General features: G+C 36.3%; 3 non-coding genes across 3 annotated transcripts; 2 read left to right on the top strand and 1 right to left on the bottom strand.

Moving 5' to 3' along the window:
* Positions 1-1,171: 1,171 nt before the first annotated feature.
* TRNAT-UGU (transfer RNA threonine (anticodon UGU)) lies at positions 1,172-1,245 on the bottom strand. Its single transcript has one exon. It is a non-coding gene; the product is annotated as a tRNA-Thr (tRNA).
* Positions 1,246-2,741: 1,496 nt separating this feature from the next.
* TRNAF-GAA (transfer RNA phenylalanine (anticodon GAA)) lies at positions 2,742-2,814 on the top strand. The gene has a single exon. It is a non-coding gene; the product is annotated as a tRNA-Phe (tRNA).
* Positions 2,815-2,827: 13 nt separating this feature from the next.
* On the top strand, positions 2,828-2,901 carry TRNAF-GAA (transfer RNA phenylalanine (anticodon GAA)). Its single transcript has one exon. It is a non-coding gene; the product is annotated as a tRNA-Phe (tRNA).
* The last annotated feature ends 4,599 nt before the right edge of the window (positions 2,902-7,500 follow it).

Raw genomic sequence — 7,500 nt, 5'->3', positions numbered from 1 at the left:
TATTCCAACAGGTAGACCTTTCTTTGATATAGATTCTCTATTCTTAATTGCTGTGGTACGAAAAATACTGGAAAGAGTAGCCGACCCATTTATGATACATGAATGGGAAAAAATCCCGATCAAACCCCTTAGCTTAGGTCGATTTACTTCGGCGAAAAGGGGGGTCAAAATTCAAAATTATCTTAATCCTTGCTGTTTTAGTTAGGTTCAAGTCTGGCGGGAATAATATTCTACGACTAGCAACTCATTTATTTGCAAACCGACCCACTGACTATCTATTATTTGATTGACTAATCCTTTATATTGGGATGAGTGAAGAGTCAAATGTTTTGGTAATTCCTCATGGGGAGAGGAATCAAGATAATTTTGAATCAGAGCTCTTGATTTTTGTTCATCCCTCGTCGTAATAATATCTCGGGGTTTACAGCGATAACTTGGTATATCTACTATATGACCATTAACTAAAATATGTCTATGGTTAACTAATTGCCGGGCTCCAGGAATGGTCGAAGCCATACCCAATCGAAAAAGTATGTTATCTAAACGCATTTCAAGTAATTGTAGTAAAACCTGACCCGTTGACCCTTTAGCTTTTCCAGCGATACGAACGTATTTAAGTAATTGTCGCTCTGTCAGACCATAATGAAAACGCAATTTTTGTTTTTCTTCTAGACGAATACGATATTGAGATCTTTTCCCAGAACGCGATTGATTTCTAAGATCATTTCCGGGTTTAGGCCTTTTACTAGTTAGTCCCGGTAAAGCCCCCAGACGGCGTATTTTTTTGAAACGAGGCCCTCGGTAACGAGACATAAAGACTCCTTATTTTATTGAAATTTCAATTTACAGAATAAACCTAAATTAAGACTGAACTAAACGAAAACGATAAACGAAACAAAATCTACTGAAGTATTGTACTACAAAGACGAATGAGACGAATTCTATCAATATTCAGACTCTTTTGTATATATAGCAAGGTAAGGATACTTTTCTTGATTTGTTCTGTAGAGGTCTAACTGCTCAAATCCGTTTTTTATTCATAGTTGGAAGTTCTTACGACATAATGGATCAGTGACTTTTTGAGAAAAGGAAAGAAGTCTTTTGAATATTCCTTGAGTTCAAGGAGACATTATCAATCATGTAAAAGTCTAAAATCGAACAAAGATAGAAAAGCCGGCTATCGGAATCGAACCGATGACCATCGCATTACAAATGCGATGCTCTATACCTCTGAGCTAAGCGGGCTCACATAACAGAAACTGTGTTGTGCATAGGAATTCAGTAAACTACTTGGCTTGGATCTTAGCTGTTAGTGTTAGCTATTCATAATGAATATTATATTATTATATAACATTAACATAAGAATTAATATAACGATAAATAGAATGATATATGATATCCAATTTTTTTTTTAATTAAAAAAAAATGAATCGAACGTTCGAGTATTTCAAATCGCGCGGGAAAAATGAGAGGAAGAGAGGCATATATATGTGGTATATATCCATCCATATTGAATTGCGGATACATCAATGATAGAATCATTTCTGATTAGACCAAATACTGATCCTCCAACAGATATGAAAGAAGGTAGATAAGAAATCAATCAAATAGGAGTCAAAAGAGACACTGTTTCGATATAGAATCCGTATCTAATTCTAATGAATTCAACAGTTCCAGCATAAATGAAAGAAAGAAGGGGATGGCATCCCAATGAGATCCTAGTCTCAAAAGAAAAAAGGGGATATGGCGAAATTGGTAGACGCTACGGACTTGATTGGATTGAGCCTTGGTATGGAAACCTACTAAGTGATAACTTTCAAATTCAGAGAAACCCTGGAATTAAAAATGGGCAATCCTGAGCCAAATCCTGTTTTCAGAAAACAAAGAAGGTTTCTGAAAGTGAGAATAAAAAAAGGATAGGTGCAGAGACTCAATGGAAGCTGTTCTAATGAATGGAGTTGACTGCGTTGCGTTGGTAGAGGAATCCTTCTATTAAAACTCCAGAAAGAATGAAGGATGGACCTATATACATACGTATACGTACTGAAATATCAAATGATTAATGACGCCCCGAGCCCGAATCTATGTTTTTTTATATGAAATATATGAAAAATGGAAGGATTCTTGTGAATCGATTCCAAGTTGAAGGAAGAGTCGAATATTCAGTGATCAAATCATTCACTCCATAGTCTGATAGATCTTTTGACGAACTGATTAATCGGACGAGAATAAAGATAGAGTCCCATTCTACATGTCAATATCAATACCGACAACAATGAAATTTATAGTAAGAGGAAAATCCGTCGACTTTAGAAATCGTGAGGGTTCAAGTCCCTCTATCCCCAAAGGCCCCTTTTACTCCCTAAGTCTTTATTTAGATTTATACTCTTTTTTTTTACTCAGCGCTTCAAAATTCGCTATGCTTCTCATTCACTCTACTCTTTCACAAATGGATCGGAGAAGAAATGCTTCTCTCTTCTCTTATCACAAGTCTTGTGAAATATACGATATACGTACAAAATAACATCTATGAGCAAGGAATCCCATATGAATCATTCACAGCCCATATAATTATTATTATTCTTAATTCAACTTACAAAGTCTTCTTTTTGAAGATTCCAGACAGGGCTGGGGTAAGACTTTGTAATGCTTTTTTATTCTCGTGAATTGAGATCTTGAATTGACATAGACCCAAGCTCTCTAGTATAATATAATAGGATGGGGGTGATGCCTCGAGAAGGGTCGGGATAGCTCAGCTGGTAGAGCAGAGGACTGAAAATCCTCGTGTCACCAGTTCAAACCTGGTTCCTGACATGTGGTTAATATAATACGGGATAGCTCAGCTGGTAGAGCAGAGGACTGAAAATCCTCGTGTCACCAGTTCAAATCTGGTTCCTGATATGTGGTTAATATAATAATAGCTACTCATACAAATTCGATACGGATCAGTATACATATTGGTTAATAATCTAGATCATGATACATACTTCTCCATCCGGGAGTCTAGAGATAGACGCCTACCCTATATATTTAATATTTACAATATTTTTTTATTGTAGATGGGTAAAGAAAAGAATTAGATTATGTTTCCTCTTCTTTTTTCTTTGTTTATATGGTGCATTCAAAATGTTACTACTTTATACATATCTGAAAAATTAAGTTAGTTACTTGAAAAACCAAAAAGTAAAGTAGAGTCTCGAGGAGTGGAAAGATCGGAATAGACAATATTCATTTCAGATACAGTACAAATAGAATCCCATCCCCTTCATTTCTTTGTTTTTTCTTTCATATTCCACCCCCCCCCGGGTGACGCCCCTCTAAGCGATGTGCGCGGTACAAAGTTCATGGTGCAGAACTCGTTTTGTTATCTTATTAGCCCGGCTCATCTGAAATTCATATCTTCCAAATTTGGGAATCTCAATGAAGCCCTAATTTTTTTTAGCCCGAGCCCATCCATAATATGAATGAGAGTCCAATTACTCTGGTTGGTCTAGACCAGAATGTAAAAATATTCCGCGAATATCTCGCGGCGTAGAAGTGAAGTTCGTTTCTTATCATTCATTCAATGAGCATCTTGTATTTCATAGAAATTAGGGGCAATATAATCCTTACGTAAGGGCCATCCTATCCAACTTTCGGGCATCAAAATACGTTTCAGGCGTGGATGATTATCATAAGAGATTCCCAACATATCATAAGATTCCCGTTCTTGAAAATCCGCACTTTTCCAAATCCAAAAAACCGAAGGAATTCTAGGATTTATCCTTGGGGAAAATACTTTTATGCATACCTCCTCCGGTTGATCCACACCATACTGTATTCTCGTAAAATGATACACACTCGCTAACAGTCCACCTGGTGCTACATCATAGGCACACTGGGAGCGTAGATAATTGTAACCATATACATATGAAATGACAGCAATGGAGTGCCAATCCTCGGGCTTTATTTGTAAAGTTTCGATTCCTTGGTAATCGAAGCCCAAAGATCTATGAACTAGCCCATGCTTGACTAGCCAAACAGACAAACGACCCTGCATCTTTTTAATCTCTCCCGGATTTTCATTTGTATAAGTATTTCACATTTACGATAAAATTTTTGAAAATTGACCACCATTTGTAATTCTGCACAAATGAAAAGCAGCCTGGCTAATTCACTAATTCGTGGGGGGATACTGAACTTTTGTATTTGAAAAATGTTTCAGAAGGTATCTCTGAAGTAGGTCGCGATTGATAGAGTAATCCTTGATCATAATTTCCAGTATGCATACTGCGTCCAACATGAAACTTGTGATTGGTAGTAAAACATCGATTCTCCTGTTGAGACCCAACTCGATCTTCATAGATCTCTCGAGCTACCTTCTTACGAAGTTTTGTTATAGCATCGATAACTGCCTCCGGTTTAGGCGGACAACCCGGCAAATAAACATCCACAGGAATTAGCTTATCGACTCCCCGAACAGTACTATAAGAATCAGTACTGAACATCCCTCCTGTAATAGTACAGGCTCCCATAGCAATGACATATTTTGGTTCAGGCATTTGCTCATATAATCTCACCAACGAAGGAGCCATTTTCATTGTTACTGTGCCGGCTGTTAAAATTAAGTCCGCTTGCCTAGGACTTGATCTTGGTACCAGGCCATAACGATCAAAGTCGAAGCGCGAGCCTATTAATGAAGCAAATTCAATAAAGCAACAACTGGTACCATAGAGAAGCGGCCATAAACTGGAAAGTCTTGACCAATTTGAAAGATCATTTGATGTAGTTGAAATAACTGAATTTTGGGTTGTTCGATCAAGTACCGGAAACTCAATGGAATTCATAACTGTCTCAATGTAATTTTTTTCTTCTTTTTTCTTTTTATTGTCTGAATATTCAGGAGCTAAGACCATTCCAATGCTCCTTTTCGCCATGCATAAACTGAACCAACAATTGGGATAAGCACGAAAATGAAAGCTTCTATAAATACAGATACACCCAATACATCGAAACTCATCGCCCATGGATAAAGAAAAACCGTTTCAACATCAAAAACAACAAAAACTAGAGCAAACATATAATAACGAATTCGGAATTGTAACCAAGCGTCGCCCATTGGTTCTATACCCGATTCATAACTAGAAAGTTTCTCTGGCCCTTCGCTAATCGGGGCCAAAACTCCGGAAATTAGAAATGCCAAAATAGGAATAAGACTTGATATTATTAGAAATGCCCAGAAAATATCATATTCGTGAAGCAGAAACATAGATGCACTCCTATGAATGTGGAAAATATACCGTATTAGTCAATTCGAATCGGAATTGTGAATTCATCTATAACTCTTTAGCCGAAATACCAATGAATTTTGATTGAACCACCCAGTTTTTTTGCTGTAGGTCGTGTCTTGTTTCAAGATTCATCGAGTGGAATCCTATTTCCATTTACTTCAATTCTATTTCGATATGGTATAGACATATCATGTTCTTATACAAAAAAATTTTCTCGTTTTTATCTCGTTTCAGATTCTCTCTAAAAAAAGCTAAAAAAGGAATTCAAAATTTTATTTTTAATTAGTTATTTAGAATTTTATAGAATTCTGTATAGACTTTTTCTTAAGATTTAAGTTAAGATATTGATATTATTAATAAAAATAATAATAATAATGAATTCTATACATATGTTATCTATTTTATGAATATTCATATAAGAGAATCAAATGGTATTGTATTGGTATATGCTTTTCATTAAGATCCAGTTAGAGGATTATTGCTTCTATTGATTAAATACGGAAATAGAATGCATTGACCTATTTGATTCTCTCCCCTTGTTCTCGACTTAATGGATTTGATTCAATGCATTGAATTGCGAGAAACCCTTAACATATCATATAACAATTCATAAGTTTCTATCCCCAAATTACAGGCTTTGAGCCTCTCTACTGCCTCGACCTGCACCTACCCAAAAAACAAAAAAATCGGATTATGAAATTAGAGCTCGAAGTCTTGAAAGAATCATTCCAAACCCCGATCTTTAGTACTTGAAATGGGTCCGAAATGAATGGAAATCCTTGTTAATTTAAAATGTAATCAGAACTAGTGAAAGTAAGACCAACCACTGGGTTAGGTTTCATGTCAATAAAAAGATTGATTTTGAAACAACCCTACACAATGGAGCGTATCACAATGATAGAGTCAGCCGAATCATAAATGATCTACGGAAGAAACTTCGAATGGAATCCCGCATTATCAAACGATTCGACAGCCCAAATCCCCCAATAACTCATGGAAATAGACAGAGGTGCAAACACTAATAGATTTAGGACCCATTCAGTATCTCTAAAACAATGAGTTGGGCTGTTCTTCCGCAAAAAAAGCGATGAGTCGGGGGCTTCTTAACTCGTACAAGTTCAAACGGACCCCCAATCTTCTTGCATAAAGTCAGCATTGGTAGAATTGGAATGGTGGGCAATTGGGTTGGGGTATATTGGGATACAAAAAAAATAAATATTTTACCGAAAGATAAGACTACTTGATTTGTGTTTAAGATAAGATTACTTGATTTGTGTTTTGCTAGGCCGGTTATACGAAGATGAACCCATTTGACAATGTTTACAATGAAACTTTCCAAGGAGTTTCGTTTTTCAAACTCTGGCTCTTCCACAAATACAAGAAAAATAATATGTCGGTCCTGGATCCGTGCGACTTACTATCAGATTGGATTTAGTTTGGGTTGGAGTTTTTAGCCGGGCTCGGGTCATCATTTTGACTTCAAAAATTCACTTTGGATTAGGTATACCAAAACCAAAGAAAAGGAATATCACTAACTCTTTGATCGTGGATAGAAAAACATGAAAAATTCATATGTAATTCACCCACCAAGATTGAAGAATGGGTTTGTTTATCCGAGATCTAAAAAATACCGATTGGGTCCATTGAAATGCATTTTTGTTTTCAGTTTCATGCTCGCTCGCGGGGATCATTCAGAGCATGCAAGAATTATTCTATTTCGATGGACCAACCGGCCGTCCGACTACAGCTACAACCAACAAGCAAGAATGAGGAAATTAAAACTATACAAAACAAATTTTTTGTTAATTTTAAATTCATTAAAAATCAAATCAATTAGGGCTATACGGACTCGAACCGTAGACCTTCTCGGTAAAACAGATCAAACTTATTATTATCGAAATGATTCAAACTGTTTCAAAGACCCAACATGCACTTTTTTTGCATTGGGCTCTTTCATCACCTGATATAAATATCAGATAGTCCGCCATACTTTTTCTTCACAGAAAGATAACGAGATGGCTCCACGTGCTCTAATTCATTATTTTGATTCTGATCCAGAAGCAATACCAAAGTGTTTCAAAGAAGAGTTGCCTTGACGTAGGTCTGCCTCCGGCCTAGATCAACCTAAGTTAAATGAAGTCTCTATCGCTCTGCTCAAAGAGTCAAATATGAAACTTCATACACCTTAAAGTTCATAGTACGAAAAGATATTTGTTTGAGGTCCTTATAC

This window comes from Eschscholzia californica, unplaced genomic scaffold (assembly GCF_041429995.1).
Source record: "Eschscholzia californica isolate CP2 unplaced genomic scaffold, dmEscCali1.0.p SCAF_232, whole genome shotgun sequence".
Classification (NCBI taxonomy): Eukaryota; Viridiplantae; Streptophyta; class Magnoliopsida; order Ranunculales; family Papaveraceae; genus Eschscholzia; species Eschscholzia californica.
The sequence above is the reverse complement of the archived record's forward strand: the minus strand, read 5'-3'. Positions and strand labels throughout refer to the sequence as shown.